The following is a 16899-nucleotide window of genomic DNA, read 5'->3' as shown; positions in this document are numbered from 1 at the left end:
TCTCATCAGCCCCTACCAGCCCCAGGACCCTGAGCAGCTGATTTGACCCTGGATTGCACCGTGCCGGATAAACGCACCCCATGCGGTGTGGGGCTGCAGCCGAGCGAGACTCCCGGGGATGTATTTGGCACCGACTCTCTTAAACATTTTACCTGTCAGCAAAACAAGAAGCTTCCCCCTCGCTGGCAGAGCTCTCGGGGATGGGTGCATCCCCCAGCTCTGCACAGCCCGGCCCATGCAACGCGCCTGCTGGCAGGGCTGGGGTGGCCGTGCGTGGTCCCCAGGCACCTCGGCGGTCGGTCCCCAGGGACACAAGCAAAGCCCACGTCTCTCCTTCCCTGTGCTCACTGCGCCCACCACCCCGGCGTTGGGTCGGGGTCTGCAGCGTGCACCCCGCACTGGGTGCACCTTCCCCAGCCCCCGCCCCACCTTACCAGGGCAGGGGGTGCAGCAGAGGAATGTTTTCACGCCGCTTACCTGCCGGGCATCCCTGTGCTGAGGCCGATGGTGCTGCCGGTCAGGATTGCGTCTCCCAGTGTGACGGGCGCCAGCACCGCGTGAGTCACCCCTGGGCTCCTGGGAGCCAGGAGAAGATTCCCAGGGGGAAGGGACGAGGTTCGAGGCAGATCCCCACGTGTCCCCGTGGGCTGCCAGATTTCCTGGGGCGAAGGGCTGTCTCACCGCGTGCGGGGGCCCGATTCTGCTGCTGTGCTGGGAAGGGCTGCAGCAGCCGCCCCACCCCGGGGGAGGGTGGGTGCTCAGAGCCGTCTGCCCTCCGCTGCTGCAGGGGTGCTGGGGTGCACAGCACCGTCTGGAGTCCTTCCATCCCCTCCTTGTGCCTGCCTGCCCTTGCTTGGACCTGCAGCAGTGACAGTGACGTGGCTGAAGCCCTGGCAGCCCTGCCTCAGGCACCGGGAGCCGCTCAGCCCAGTGCCTCCCTTTATAATCCCTTTTTACTCAAACTTTGCACCATGGCCATAAGTTAAGAGCTTTTTTCCCTCCCCACATTCTGGTGAGTGGGCGGCAGTTGATTATTTCACCAGAAATGAATTAACCACTTTGCCTGTGCTCCCCTCACCTGCAAGCCGGTACAAGCTTCTTCCCCATCACCCCCTCCCCGTCACCAGAGCCCAGGAGCCCTCCCAAGATGACCCCCCAGCTCAGAGAACCCCCTCCTTGGGCCTGGCCCCTGGCTCACAGCTCTGGGGCACAGCAGGGAGCACAGAGCAGGGGGGCAGGGGTGCGGGATCAGATGGGTGGGGGTCCATGGAGTGGGTGCTGCTGTGTGGGGTGCAAGAGCTCAGGTACAGATGGAGTCATTTGAGGAGCAAACACGTTTCATTTGCAATTCTGCTGTTTGGTTTTTTTTGGTGTTTTTTTTTTTTTTTTAAATGTAGAGAAACAAATCAAAACAGCTGTAAAGTAAATTACCACTGTTTGTGGATGGCTCCTGGGAAGAGTTCTGCAGTTTGAAATCAAACAAGACCATTTTCATTTTTTTTAATATGCCTGCGCGGTGGCTGTGCTGGGAAAGGTGCTCTGGGGGGCTGCATCCCCCCCAGGCAGGCAGGGAGGGCACAGAGCAGCACCCACCCCACCAGCACCCAGCAGTGGGTGGGGGGACGTTCTGCCTCAGGCACCCCCAAGCTTGCAGGTGGCTGAAGGGGGTCTCGTGGTGTGCTGCTTTCTGGGTTAAAATCCGCTCTTTTGGGGAGCTGTCAGGCGTGGTGGGCGGTTGATGCTGGCATTGGGCTCCAGGCAGAGCACCCGATGGCCCTCCTGGGAGGGTGGGCACGGCCACTGTGGACCCCCCCTCGCCCCCCTGCCCTGCTTTGACGGCAGGATGAGAAGGTGAGTGGCCACGCAGCTTTCCTCCACGTCCTGCTGGTCAGGACTGTCCGGCCAAGGCGAAGCGGGGATCAGCCCCCATCTGCCTGGCAAATACCTGGCTGATGCGCAAAACAAATAAACAGAGAGAAAGCCAGGGAGAGAGGTGAAGCAAGAGGCAGGAGCTGCTGCCGCCTCTCCCGAGCAGCAGGCAGGGCTGCCAGCGAGCTCCCACAGCCGGAGCCGCCATCCCACCGCTGGCATCTGCTGGAAATTCCAGTTTCCCAGAAGCAGAAAATGGGGGTGCCGAGGGCTGCACCCTCCGCCAGCCCAAACCAGCCAGCCCGTGTGAGTCCGCGGGGCTGGGGACGCAGAGGTGTATTAATGGCAGCGCTTTATCTTCCAGGAACAAGCCCCATTAGTACATTTTCACTACAACATGAAATATTAATAACGCTTTGCATTTATATAGCGTCATTCATCCAGGAGTCACCAGCCAAGCTCTTGACATGAATCAAACACCACAGCCCGCTCCGGAGGAGGCAGGTAAATAGGGTTATGCCCGTTTTCCTGCTGCACACCCCGAGGCACAGGGCTCCCTCCAGCACACCAGCTCTTTGTGCTGATGCCTGCCACGAGGGAGACCACCACCGCTCTGCCCACCGTCAGAGGATGCCACCACGCTAAAGCTCATGGGGCCACCTGCCCTGCCTGTGACATCTCCCTCCAGCCCCGAGTTTTGTTATTGTCAGACAGAAGTTGCTGTAGAAAAGCAAAACACTTCCTCGGGCCACTGGCCTGGTGCTTTTTCCTTGAAGGTTTTGGAATCGCAAGAAAAGTTTTTCCACTTTGTAAAATAGTAACAACAACAATATTCAGAGCTTTTTTTTTTTTTTTTTTTTTTTCATCTTGGCCCCTTCCTTGACAGATTTTGCAGATGTGAAGCACAGCAAACCTTGTTCCTGTCACTTCACAGCTGGAGGCTGTTCTGCTCTCCAGGAAGCCAAGGGCATTGCTGGGTGATATTTCAAAGCATCTCCTGTCCTGCTGCCAGCATCTGCCCGACCCCACAGGGTGATGCATTCCCGCTGGCTCCAGCCCATCTCCAGGCTCAGGTGCCTTTGCTGGGAATGCCAGCAACCAGGCTGGGGCACGCCGGGTGGCCAGCAGCTGTTTGGGGGTTATTGGCTTGAATTAAAAACAATAGAAATAATAGTCAAGGAAGGAAATGTGTTTTACATTTGTGCTGTGAAGAGTGAACTGTCTGGGTCCTCTCTTCAGAAGAGGACCCTACGGGCATGTGGCTGCTCTCCAGGACCATCTGCTGAGCTTCAGCAGCTCCAGGGACTTGCAGGGTCCCAGCAAACCCAGCTCCCAGGCACTGCAATGACCGGGCAGGTCCCAAGGTCTCTGCTTCACTTTCCATCAGGTGAAACCACTGGTGACAGGTTTTCTGCTGAAAAGTTTGCTTTTGTTTAAAAAAAAAAAAAAAAGTCCAACTGAGGAAGTTTTGGAGACATAGCCCAAACAGCCATGGGCTGCAGTGGCTCCCCAGCAGCACCGGCTGGTGCTGAGCTGCTGCCTCCTCCAGCTGCTGCAATATTGTGCTGGTGGTGCAGGGAGGGGAGGCGTTCGGTGCGGTTAGGAAACCTGTCAGCCCACAGACAGCTGGGCCCTGACACAACCCGTGGGCTCCTGCGGCGTGAAAGAGCAAGCAGAAAACCAGTGGGCTGTCTTCACCTTATTAAAGAGCCTTATATTTAAGCCCTCCTTCAGATCTGTACCACAGAATGACGGCAAAGGCTTTTACACACTAACTCGGCAGTAATTGCTTCTGCTGTCAGTGGTGTTGCATGCAGATGTTGGTTAGCAGGGCGGAATCCCATTATTGATGCTGGATAAATACAGAAAAATAGGTCCTGGGTGAAGTTACAGAGCGGGTGGTGAGCGGCAGGGAGTCTGCACAGACCAGCCGCCACCACTCACGCTACCCAGCACCGTTGCTATTCAAAGGAGGCACCTCGTTTGCAGGTAATTAAAAAAACCCCAAACAGATCAATGAAAACTGAACACACAGAGCAGGCTGGACATTGCCTAAACTGCTGGAAAAGTCCAGTGAGCATCCGCTGACTGCTCTGTACCTGGGTCAGCCCTGGTGTCCCCATCCCCACCGTGCTGCCAGCTGCTCTCACCCATCCTGGGGCTCACGCTGGGGGAGGTCACCACCTCCCCACGCTGCCAGCACCTTGCGGGACTTGCAAACCCCTACTTTGCTGGCCTCCAGCTCTAGCAGGGGGTGCAAAGGGTGGTGAAAGGTCCTGCTGATGCTGGTGGCTCAGGGACACGTGCCATGGGACCGACCCCCCAGCCCCCCGTCTGCATGGGAAGAGCCAGCACAGCCCCAGTGCCGCAGCCGCGGGCTCAGGAGGGAGAGGGGCACAAGGGTGCAGCCCCCATTTTTAACAGGTCCCACAGGGCCCTGGGGGGGGGTGTGTGTGTCTCACCCGAAGCGCTTCACGCAACACTGCTGGGGAAGGAGGGAGGATGCAATTACAGGAGGATGGTGAGAAGGTGGCTCTGCTAACGAGGCCGACAGCAATTAAACCACCCTGCTGGCACAGCAGTGGGTGAGGGCAGCGTGCTAATGAGGAGGGGGCTGCGGCACCCTCCTGGCGAAGGCATCTGGATCCAGCGTCACTGAAGAGATGCTGTGCAGGGGCTGCGGGGCTGCCGTGGGTACCGCCGGGCGCGGGCAGCTGCAGCTCAGAGCAGCCGCGTGCCGCACCCCACGGTGCCCACCACAGGGATGCTGAAAGGACCTTTTTGCTGCCTCATGGCAGCATCAACCCCAAGCTGCCCTAAGAGCTGCTGATATTAATGCTTCCCTTGGCACAGGCTTCTTTCACGTGGCCAGGACGGTGGTTTGCAGATATGCTGGGTCTGTTTAGAAGCTCTCCCACAGCAAACCTGCATTCAAGGACTGTCTGGATGAGAGCAGGCAAACCCCCCACAGCCCAGCCCGGCAGTGGCGATCTGACATGGCCAGAACCCATTAATCTGCTAACATTTACAAGTGAGACTGCAGGGAGTAACCTCATTTCTAGGGAGAGCTTAATTAATCATGGAATCAAATTGACTCGATGAGATGGTTTGCTAGCGAGGAGATAAAGTCACATGGGCAGTGGTGGCTGAGGATGGGGACGAGGTTAGCAGGGACCTGGCATGGCAGGTGATGGTGGGGAGCAGAGAAGGGGACAGGGGGACGGGGCATGCCTGTCCTGCAAATCCTTTCTCTCTGCCGGGAAGCAAACGAGCGGGGCATGGAGGGGAGATGCTGCTGTGGCACTTTGCCCCTAAGAGGGCAGAAAGAAGAGCGTTCCCAGTCTGCAGACCTTGCCCCTGCAGCGATGGCAAGGGGAGAATCTGGAGGACAAGCTGGAGGGGACCACGGGGAGTCACACAGTCCTAAAGCCCAGGCAGGGAGGTGTTGGGGTCCTGGGATGCTCTCAGAGTGGAAGCAGAATCCAACCCAGCCCTGGCTGACTGCCATGAAGGGGCCCGGTTCTGCCTGTATTGGGTCATTTGGCCAAATAATCATCGTGCAAATGACATCTTTGCTCTTGCTGCTGACCTTGGCGGCATTCAAATGGGCGACCCGCAGGTCAAAGTCTTTATATCCTATTACCAGTCTCCTGAGTCATGCCTGTCCCCTGGTAAGTTATATTATTTTGAAATGGCAGCTAAATGGGAAAGAGGTCATGCTCCCAATACGGCGACAATAGGACATGACAGCACTTTTCTGAGTGATTAAGCCTCAGGTGATGTCAGGGCTACAAGACAAGTGGCTGAAGGCTGAAAGAGTTTAATCACCCTGGACATGTCATTGCGGCCTGTGCTCCGTCCTGCCGGGGTAGGCTTTTAGTGTGAAATGGGAGCAACAGAAAAAATAACCCAGCCCAACCCGTGCACCCACCAGTTAGCTATCCATGCTGCAGGTACCGCTGTTAATAATCAGCCCGAGCAGCCCGTTGGCCCTCAAAGATCATTCTGCAATAAATAAGCTCTGATGTCTTAAAATAACTGTCTGGGGCCAGCAGAGCAGACACTAGATGGCATTGGGAGAACGCACCACGCGGTGCGGCCGCCTTCCCTGGAACAGTCTGGCAAAGCAGAGCAGAAAATTCAGGATGACGGAGCAGAAAATGTCTCTGCTGGGGAGAGGCTGCAGCTCGTCCTCATCCTCACACCAGCCTTGTGATGGGGCGGTTGTGTGACCTTTGGCTTCCCAGGGGTGAGTGCAGCGGTGTGGCTGAGCTCACGGAGCTTAGCCTCTTTGCTGAGCTAATAAAACAGTTTCTTAGTTTCTCCCAACATTATTTTTTTTTTCCTCCCAATGGTGAGCTGGGGCCTGGAGCCCACACGGCCGCTCGCTGTTCCTCGGAGCCCAGCTGCTCCCAGTGGCACCAGCACGGCCAGTCAGGGGTTCCGTGGGTGCCTGCCCGGATAAGGTGCATGCACCCAGCACCCCACGCAAGGGATGGTGAACGCTGCTGTCAACCCATCCCTCCCCTGCTGACACCAGGAGCCTGCCAGCCTGGAAAGGAAGGTTTTTCTCCTGCAGACTGGGCACGTGGCTTTCCCAGCTACCGGCAGGCAGCGGGATCTGTGGGGGAGCAGGGAGTGGGGACCTGGGGGCTGCAGCCCCGCAGCCAGGCACAGGCTTCAGGCACAGGAGGGTGGCTGAGGATTAACCCTGGAGCAGGCAGGGGATGGGCAGGTTTGCTCACACAGCAGCAGGGGCTGAGATGCCCCAAACTACCCCAACTCAGTGCCCTGGGAACCCCAAGAAGGCAGACTCTGCCTGTCTGCCACCCGCCAGCCCTCTGGCCCCAAATCCCTGGCCACAGGATGGTTTGCCTGGAGAGACCTGCCAGGGACCTGCTCTGCATCCCCGCGCTGCATTTCACCCCAGGGCATCACTTGCAGCTGTAGCCTCCAGCCAGCTTGGGGCTGCAACAGCAGCAGGGTCTCTGCAGGCGATGGCTCAACCTTTCAACCCCCGGTGCTGGGGGGCTGCCCCGGGCCAGCTCCCCCCAGCACTGCAGACCCCACCCATGGGATCGATCCCTGTGCCCCTCACAGCCCGGTGGGACCCAATCCTGGGGGCTGGCACATCCCTCTGCCTCCCCGGGCATAGCCTGCTGGTGGGCAAACTGGTGTCACTGGATCTGCTATGGGGGAGACACCATCCCCCAGCAGTGCCTGGACAAAGCCCCTTCATGTCCACAGCTGGGGGGAGGACCACCAGCCCTGTGGCAGCCCCCAGACTGTGCAGTTCAGCAGCGTGCTCCCCCCACCATTCCCACCAGCTATTTCTCCTGGGTCCTGGTCAACCCCTCCCTCCCGATCAGCCTGCCAGGGTCTGTCTGTCTGTCCATCCACCCTGCTGCATCTCGCTCGTCCCCTCCCGTGCTCATCAGTATCCCCACGGCTGGTGGGGACAGGCCCCTCCTGGGCACAAGCCCTTGTTGGGGTGACATATGCACCCCCAGACCTGCAACACCGAGTTGGAGCCAGAAACCGTTCGCAGCAGCCGGGATCAGTTGGGCTCTTTTCCCCTTTAGCCCACTCCCCATCACCCCCCACCCCGCAGGGTGAGCAGCTCCTTCCCCCAAATCACCTCCTGCATCCCCACTGAGCCGAGCCGACTTTTGCGCTTTGTCTCCTGAGTGCTGCGTCGTGCAGGCAGCCCAGCAGCCACAACGCAGCTCTTGATTGCAGCTCGCTCCTTCCACCCCACGCCGGCCTCGCAGCCTGCGTCCCCCCTCCGCGCTGCTGGTGGCATGGCACACGGCGTGGCACTGCCGCAGCCCACCCGCTCCTCCCCTCCCAGGGGTACCCCAAAAGCCTCCAGCCCTCTGGAAAATGGCACGGCTCGAGTTCGTGGCGCTCTGCTTCCTCCTGGCAGAGCTGCTGGGGTGATGCTACTGTTTCTGGGGTGCAGGCTGCTCTCTTGCTCCTGCCCCCCGCTCCTGTGGGGCTGAGACCCCCCCTCCCCCGTCCCCCTCCAAGCAGGGTAACACATTGCAGAGGGAAAACTCAAATGCTTTCACAGGCAGCTTGGCCAGAGAGCTCAGCTTTTTGTGGAGTTCTCTGCCTAGGCAGCCCGACAATACAGCTTTCCTCCAAAAGCTAAAAGCTTGCTCATGCCCTAAGAAAAATACTACATTAAAAACAATCCATCACCCCTCTTATTTTGCTTGTGCTGGTCCCAGGGACTCTGGGCAGCAAATGCATGAAATGAACCCTGAAAAGGGCCCAGACTTGGCTCAAAGCAAGAGATTTCACATCATCATGTCTTAAAATGTCAGCACTTTAATTAGCTGCCATCTGAAGCTGGAGTGGGTCTGTCTGGAAAACAGCTAGCAAACTGTTTTGCCCCTCTCTATTTTCAGTTCAGGTTGAGAAATTTGTTCAGGCTGACCTTTTGCCTCCCAGACCCAAAAAAAAGTTCCCAATCCATATTGGCATTTCCTAAAAATAACACAAAAAAGCACCCCACCCCACCCCCCTCAAAATACCAACCAGCTGTAGGGATGATGTTGTGCTCAGCTAAACTGCATCACGCCAGTGCAGGGAGAGCTGGGCGTCAGTGGAGTTCAGCGGTGAGATTCCTGCCCCGGGAGAGATGAGGCGATGCTCCCCTGTCACCTGCGACTGTCACATGCCTGGCGCATCCTTCTGGTACCTCTCCAGGGCTCCCACCACGTCTCATCGCCACTTCATTAATACAGAGGGCTCCGTGACATTCATTAGGGGAGGTGCAGCACAGTGGGACGCTGGAGGAGCTGGAAATTCAGTCCCCCCATCAGCCTGGCCGTGGGCTGGAGCTGTGGCTGCCTGTGCCGGAGCGGGGCCAGCTGTACCGTGCTGTCACCGTCCCCATGGGAGAGGCAGGGACAGGCAGGCATGGCAAACGGGGGGAGCAGGGTGAAGTCTGGGGGCTGCAGGGTGCTTTTGAGGGGCAGACAGTCCTTGCTGTCACTGGCAGGTGTAACCCATCCGTGGGATCCAGGCTCTGCTGGGATCCTCCTTGAAGAGCACCTGGCACCTCTCTAACCCTCGGTGAGCTGGACCTGAAGGCAGGGATGACACGGAGGCGAGCAGCACTGTCCCGCAGCCCCCCAGGAGCCCCCCAACTTGCTGCCGAAGGGGATGGAGCTGCAGGGCACTGCTCCCTGCAAGCAACCTGCAGAGGCAATGCAGCCTTCCCCACTGCTCTTCTACCCCCAGCCCCATTTGTCGTGACCACCCGTGTCAGGGTTTTCCCTTTCATCTCCTTTGGACACTGCTGCCAGGTCCCCTTCATCCAAAAGGGAACCCCCGGTTACACTTCGCTCAGATGGAGGTGTCTTTCTAGTGCATCATTTCAATCTCCATCTCACCCATACTTTTCATTTTATTTTTTGTACCTGTAAGGCTGCCAGAGTCATAACTTATGCTCCAGGATAATTTCTTGCTCTAAAGGATACAGTGAACTTCTTCACAATTTGGTGACCAGCCGAGAACTCTTCTCCAGGTGGGTTACGCTGGGTAATTATTGGATTTCAGCTGCTGGAGAGGGAGGTTCGAGTCCACTTATGCTCTGTGCACGTGTGTTAAATTAACAAAAGCAAAGCCAGAGGAAGCACCTGAAAAAACAGGAAAGTGGAAGGCCACAATGCCCCACCACAGCTGCCAGTTTTGGAAATCTTGGTGCCGAGGTGGCACAATACCTCCAAGAGCTCTGGTGCCCCAGGCAAGGCTGCCTTCAGCATGACCTCTACGAGCAGAAGCCACCAAAAGCCAGGGACTGCCACCAGGAAGGGCCACAGAAGCATCCACCATCGCTGGGTGCTGTGGAGGGCTCAGGGATGTTGGATTTGGGTCTGAACTTGGCCTGGAGCCCAGTGAGCATCTTCTGTGAGATCAGCTGGTGCTGCACCGGCCACCGGCACAGCTCGGCACCGCGGGCAGCTCTGCTGCTCGAAATGGCCGAGAAGCAGTTGGTCTCCTTTGCAGAGCAAGGGAAGGCTCAAGCTAGAGAAATACCTTCCTCAGAGGCTAATAATTCTTCAGTGTGTCAGAGGAAGAAGAGTGGGATCAAAAGCATCCACCCTGCCTCCCCGCTCATTGACGGAGAGCCTGGAGTCCTGGCCTCGCCGTGCTCTGGCTTTGGTGGAGTGCGACACTTCTCTGCGGCGTGGCGTGCAATTACGGCTCGAAGAAAGAAGGGGCAGATCGCCCTGGGCGTGGGAAGAATGAGAGCCAGCCGCCTTTCATCTGCACCCCACCGTCCGCCGCCTGCCGCTCGCTATTCTTATCCCTCCTGATCAAGGCGAAGCGTTTCTTCCTCCTGCAATTGAAGCCCGGAGCCCCGGCATCACTTGGGCAGCGTGGGGAACCGGCCGGCTGCGCCGAGCGAGGGACGGAGCCGCTGCCAGCCCCACGCTGCTGGGCATGACCCTGCAAAGATGGCTTTCAAGCTCTGAGACTGCCTCGTGGAGACAGATAGTATTCATGTATGTATCTACATCCAGCTCCGCCACTTCTCGCGGACAGAGGAAGGTCAGCCTTGGTTCACGCTCGATGTGGGAAATGCCGTAGCTCAGACGATGGCGGGAGCAGAGGGACCGCTCATGTACCTGCGTTGGTGCCAAACAGAGGTTGTGCCCTAGGAAAGAGGTGAAAAGGGGCTCTAGGAGGAAACTTTGGTCATTGGGATTTAAAAATCTCCTTGTGTTCTCATGAGAACTCCCGTTTTCTGCTTGGGCAACTTTGCCCCAAACTCTAGTCCTTGTGAGAGAAAACAAGACACCGTGAGTTACGATGGCAAGCGGTCACCTGGGGCTTACGCCCTGCTGCCCTGGAAGAAGATAAAAGTTACTTCTAGCACCTTCTGTGAGTAGAAAGCAGAGCTGCCTTGGTGGCAAGGAGAAAAGCCAAGAGCCGATGCCTGTTCAGCCCCCGCAGCAAAGGCTGCTGCCCCGGCCAGGCAGCGTAACACAAGCTCAGCAAGTGCCTGCAGAAGGTACCTGGATCCATCCGTGCTAATGTGAAGCCGAATCAGCAGAGGTATCCCAAGGACCAAGAACATTTGAGGAGCACCCAAGGAGACATCAAACTCACCTGGTGATGCTCACAGTGCCCATCTGCTACAGGATCTCCCCCATGCAGCAGCCAGGCGTTGCTGACCCTCCCAGGCTGCCTTTGCCCCTCGCCTCCAGCTTGGCTGGCTCTGGCTCTTGGTCTGCTCCGGGAATTAACCAAACCCAGGGTTTCTGGGGATGCTGGCAGAGTGCATCAGGTGTCCAAGAAGAGGCTGGGATCATGTCCAGCTCCCCATGCTCTCAGGAGCAGAGCCAAGCCAGGGCTGCAGCCCCCAACCAGCCCCAGGGCTGGGCTGGAGGGACCCCACCGGAGTCAACCTGCTCCATCCACCACCACGTCAAGCCCTCACCTCTCCCCCAGCCCCGCTGGGACCGGGGCTCTGGGCAGCCTGCCCTCCTTCTCCCACAGCTTTGCCTGAACTCCCATCACCATGAGGATCTCCTCACTGCAACCACCAGTGCCAGGGAGAAGGACAACCCGCCTGCTCTCTGCCAACCTCCCACCACCTCACGTGGAGCTGGATCCCACCTCTGGTCTCTTGCATGGCAGGCAGCCCATCTGTTATTAGTTGGCTGGGAGAGGCAGCGTTATTCCCAGGGTCCTTCCTAGCACGTTCTTCTCGTCGATACAGCTGCAGGAAATCAGCTTTGTTATCTCAAAGGATCCAGGAGCTCTTCCCAGATGTCAAAAGCAGAAGCAGCCCTGAGGGCTCTTGCAGAGGAATAAAAGTCCAGTAAAAATTCACTCCTTGCTTTACTCCCAGGGAACTTCTCAACATCGTCCCCAAGCTCGGTGGTGACTCCTGTGCTGACAGATGGAACCTTGTGTTTCAGTGCCGGGGTGCTGGGGATCACACGCTCGGTCCTCTCGCTCGCCCCTCGCAGTTCAGGGTTTATGGCGTGCTGCGCTGGGGATGCCGCAGCATCCTGGGGAGATGCTGAAGCGAAACGGCTCCGCGAGAAGGGCAGCTCGCTCCGATCTGTACAGCACGGGGTGGGGAATGGCGCAGGGCTCCTCGCTGCAGGTTCATGCCTGACTGCCATCAATATAGCCATTTAAAATTAACCTACTTTCTTTTCTCTTTTGCACATAAAAATGGTTGCTGAAATTCCTCCATTTCCATGACATTTGGGAAAAAGTTCTAAAGTTCTGCCTCAGTGGAATGCTTTCTTTACACTAGAGACTTTATTACTTTACAGGGAAATTAAAATAAAGGTGCTTTTTTTTTTGTCTTTGATATTGGGAAATAAAGATTCTTTCTCCCACCTAACCACTACACTGCTGTATGTACAAGCGACTGCCAAGCCACAAAAACAGAGCAGTCAGGACAGCTGGAGTCTGCTCCCGGTCCTCCTGCTTTGAAACCAGGGGAAAACCACTGCCAAAAGTTCACGGTTAAAGAGCTGCACCCCAGGTTGGTCACCGGAGAGCCAGGGCAGCCGCCCAGCACGGCCGTGGGCAGCCCCAGCACGAGCACAGGGAGCTTCTGCGTTTTGTTCTTTCTCCTGATTTCTAAATATCCGAGTGAAATTGGCAGCGACAGCCGTCAGGCTCTCCATCACCCGCAGCCTGGACAAGGGAGGGCTGCTGAACCCCAGCTGATGAATTGATAAGGAATGGATGACAAGCCCAATTTACACATCACTCTGCTTTTTTACTTAAAATAAAAAAAAAAATCTGAGTTTCTTCCCTGTTTCCCAAAAGCAAAGCCCAGGGTCCCTCCCGGCCCCCTCATGTGCTGGGCTGTGCCCCGGGGCTGCAGGAGGGTGGGGAGGGGGTGCCCTGTGTGTCCCGGGGGATGGCTCTGGACCGCCATGTGAAGGGACACCTTGTCAACCAGCTTGTTCCCATGGGCACATCCATAAAATAAATAACTGACTCGAGCAAGGTTTTTGCTCGTGCTGATGTGGTGGGAGATGCCTCCTTTACAAGTGAGCTTGCAGAGAAAAAAATGAACCCCCAGATACGCTGGACCTCTCTGTTACGCTTCGGGACAGCAGCCAGACCTCCAGCTGCCTTGGGGAGAGAAGGAAAAGGGTTGAGGTAGCTAATTCAGGGTCTGTGGGCGCAGAAGGGGTGCCAGCACGGCTCACCCTCCGTGCAGAAACCCTCGCGGCTGCTGGTCCACAGCCTGCTGTCCTGCAAGGTGCTCAGCATCCCTGCCCCCGACAACCCTTGCTCCCACCCAGCCACTTCTACCAGACCTACCAGGGCCACCGCGATCCCAGGTCACCTGTGCACAGATCCCTTATTTCTGCGCAGCTAACGATGCAGGTGTTTGGGCAGAGAACAGGACCCCCACGGACCACACAACCCCCCGCAGCACCGCTCCCCCGGAGGCTGGTGGCAGAGCTGGGAAGGGCAGAATGGTGCCTGGCACGGCGTTGCTGGTGCCACACACGCTCCCTGGTCCCCCGGCACATGCAGGATGGTGCCACTGCCCATGCAGCCCTCCGGCTGCCCCTCGCTCCCAACATCCCTGGCTGTGGAAGACGGGGCTGGACTGCCTGGAACAAACCCAGCAGCCTCCTCCTCCTCTTTCCCAGGCTATTTTTATCCTCCTCCCAATGACAGATTGAGGGCTTCAAAACCAGCCCTGTGAACTCTCTCCTGCTTCCCCACCATGGAAATTACTGCACAGCAGTTCAAAATGGGAGAGCAATTTGCAAAACAAATAAGTCTCCGATTAGCTAACAAGCGGCAGGCTGACCTTACAGGGACCCTTTCATTAGGAGACACTGAGCACCGATTAACTGCATTGGGATGGAGGGAGCTACTTCATACTGTTTTAATGAATTAAATATATACTCCTATTTGGCTCTTAATGTTAAAAAAATATTAAGTACAGTAATTGTCACATTCCCCGAGCCAGTCATCTTTCTACCTAGCAGTTCATCTCTACTTCCTCACCACAAAGTTTAATCTGTTCACGTGCTGCTCCCGTCACAGCGTTTTCCTCCGTTACCACCAGCCCATCGAGGTGTCCCATACTGGGAGCCCAGCAGCTCTCTCCTCCCGCTCTCCGAGGGTACCTCAGCACACAGAGGAGCACTCCAGGCCCTGCCATTAGCTCCTGCTGGGGCTTCATCTCCTCCTCCTCCTCTTCTTCCTCCTCCCAGCACCTGCAAACACAAAAGCAGGAGATGTGCCTCCACAGCCGGGGCTCGGCCAGCCCGTGCTCCTGCCCAGGGTGATGCTGATGGAGCAGCAAGGCTCCCGAGGGATACGGGGAGATTTTGTGGACAGGTTAAAGGGGCTCAAGAGGAAACGTCTTCTTCTGGGATGTTCCTCAGGTAGGCGATACTCATCTGTGACCTTCTAGAAGCACCTCCCCTCCCGGGATCTCCGAGGGGTTGGGAAAAAGAGATGGGGAAAAAATAATGACATGGAAACAGCGGAGGAAGCAAGTGACCGAGTGTCCCTGCCACGGGGCTGGCTGTCCTGAAGCTCTCCCCCACTGCCCACGGGGCTGAAAACCTCACACATTACGTTGATGTGCTCTGACTGGCATGTAATTTAATTACTGCATGCTTAAAAGATTAAATCCACGATTAAAAGAATTTATATGGATTAGCACAGGATGATTTTAAATCACTGCCAGCTCATGGCAAAGCAAACCAGCAAAAGCACCGGCGACGTGATGGGCTGGGCGGCAGCCCTGGTCCTGCTCCATGTGCCAGCCGGTCCCGCTGCTCCGTGGGGACCAGGATTGCCTGGTACGGGGACCTGGCCAAGCCCCCAGCCCCTTCCCGGAGCAGCCAGCCCCTGCTGGGGGCAACACAGGCACTGTCGCAGAGATGGGAGTGATTTCATCTCCCCAGCACGCAGCTCTCCCGATCCATCACTCCATCGCACACATCGCTGCTTGAGAGTATTGCTCTCCGAGTCCCCAGCCATGAATCTGAGGCCGTTGTTAAGCCCACCTGTTTTTTTTCTTGTCGCTTATTAGATGTCCCTTTATGGGGGAAAGAAAGAAGCTGGATGACAGGAAAAATAAAAGCATGCAAACCGGGAAGATTTACGAAATAAACTGGCTTAAATCAAATTCACAGATCTTCAGCTAAAGCTGTGCCCCAGAAAGCATTATTGTTTCCCTCTCAGGGGTGAGAAGGAGAACGCAAAATTCGTTTTCCTGTGCTGGAAGGGAGGACCAAGGGCAATGTTTTCATCAGACTGCTTCTTCCCAATCAGCCATTTACAAATCTTCATCCCTTTACCTGAGCAACCACCTTGGCTGGCTGCTGTGGTCACCCCCAGCCTGGGCAGGGATGAAGATGGAGCAGCTCCAGGGCCACCCCAGCCAAAGGGCTCCATCGGCTCAAACCAACATTTTGCAGCATCCCTGAGTAAATTCTGCTTTCCTGAACAGCGGCCAGAGCGGCCACATCGCCCCTCTCGCCCACCACCGCCAAGCACGACAGGTCCTGCGGTGCTCAGGTTTGCCCTTGCTCCTCCGGCAGCGCATGCCTTGCTCAGCTCGCAGCCTGGCCGGCAGCTGCAGCACCGTCTCCTGCAAATCCCCGACGGCTGGACGTGGGTTGAGTCGCCAGCCAAGGACACTCATCCAGCCATCTGCTAATCTCACGGCTGTGCGAGGGTGCTGAGAGCAGCTTCCCGACCTCTGGACCCCGGTATCGCTGCTGCATCGGGATAGATTCGGTGGGTTTGTTTGCCGTGGTGCAACACCGGGCCTTGTGCAATCTGTTTGATTTGAAATATTAGTGAAGAGATTAGAAACAGTGCTCATGATTTTGTGATGCATATGGTAATTAAAGCGTTACATTGCAATTATGATGTAATTAAACTGTGGGATGCTCTTCAAGATGCAATTGCCACTCATTTGCATAACTGATGGATTTGCTTATTATCACCCTTTTAATATATGTATTAAAAAGAGCATCAAGAGCATTGGCTATGGAAGCTTGCAGCAGCTCTCCCCGGCGCTCAGCCTTCCTTCAGCACACTGCAGGGCCCTGCTGGCGCTCCCCAGCTCCGACCACTGCCGATTCACCCACCCTGGCAGGGGGTCCCCCCACCAGGACTTGAGAGCGGCTCCACTGACCAGCAGCCCCCCCAAAGCCTAGCCCTTGGTGAGCACCCTGGGTGGAGCAGACATAAATTCATGCACATCCACCTTCCGGCAGGCGGCATCGGTGCAGCATCTCACAGGGTCCCCCCAGGCAGCCTCTGGGTCCCCTCCCTCCACACAAAGTGCTACGAAACCCTCCCCTGCTCCACAGCCACTGGGTTCTTCCATCAGAAGAAGAGGTTTTCTCCTGCTCCAGCCTCCCTAAGCCAGTTCTTGGTTATTCACTCTTTCAGGGATACTATCTGGGGGTCCTCATCTGGAAAACCCCAGGAAGCCACCAACCCTGACCTTTCCAAGCAATTAATGCAAATCCCTACCCCTTGCTACAGCCACCAGCTGTACACATCTGGCAGGGCGCGGCCACCAGAAGGCACGCCACGTGTGCAACCGTTATCCCCAGTCATGCAAAGACCTTTCTGGATCCGTAGATACCTTTACGTACTGAAAAAAAAAAATCGCTACGTAAAATAAGATTGATTTTCTCCTTTTTAAACCTACCAGAACTTCATCTGAGGAGCTAAAATAAAAATACCCTCAGAACTGGGCTGTCCATTGCCTTGTGGCGATCAGAGGGTTGCGAGGGGGTGTAACACGCAGCAGGGACGTGGGTACACGCTGGGGCAGCCTGGGAGTAACGGCTCAGGAAGAGAAATCTTCCCTGAAAGCCAAATCCTGTGTCTGGACTTTGCTTTTATCCTGAGAAGGCCATGCCTTAAAACATCCCTGACAGCTGGTAATGCCTCAATCTGACTCACTGAGGAGTGCACAAGAAAAGGAGAAAAGATTTTTCAAAGGGTTCCTTTTATCTGCTGTTTTAACTGGCACTGAGAAAC

The 16899-nt window shown here is 56.5% G+C and overlaps 1 protein-coding gene across 1 annotated transcript in view; it reads right to left on the bottom strand.

Moving 5' to 3' along the window:
* Positions 1 to 16899, bottom strand: part of LOC308061137 (gap junction beta-5 protein-like) — a gene marked incomplete at its 3' end in the record, with an annotated part of 151350 nt that overhangs the window by 1782 nt on the left and 132669 nt on the right. Inside the window, exon 3 of the mRNA XM_080380687.1 lies at positions 478 to 14099. The remainder of the gene's footprint in view (positions 1 to 477; positions 14100 to 16899) is intronic.

The sequence above is a fragment of the Falco punctatus genome, assembly GCF_963210335.1.
Source record: "Falco punctatus genome assembly, chromosome: 3".
Classification (NCBI taxonomy): Eukaryota; Metazoa; Chordata; class Aves; order Falconiformes; family Falconidae; genus Falco; species Falco punctatus.
Note: the sequence above shows the minus strand (reverse complement) of the source record. Positions and strands in the feature narration are given on the sequence as shown.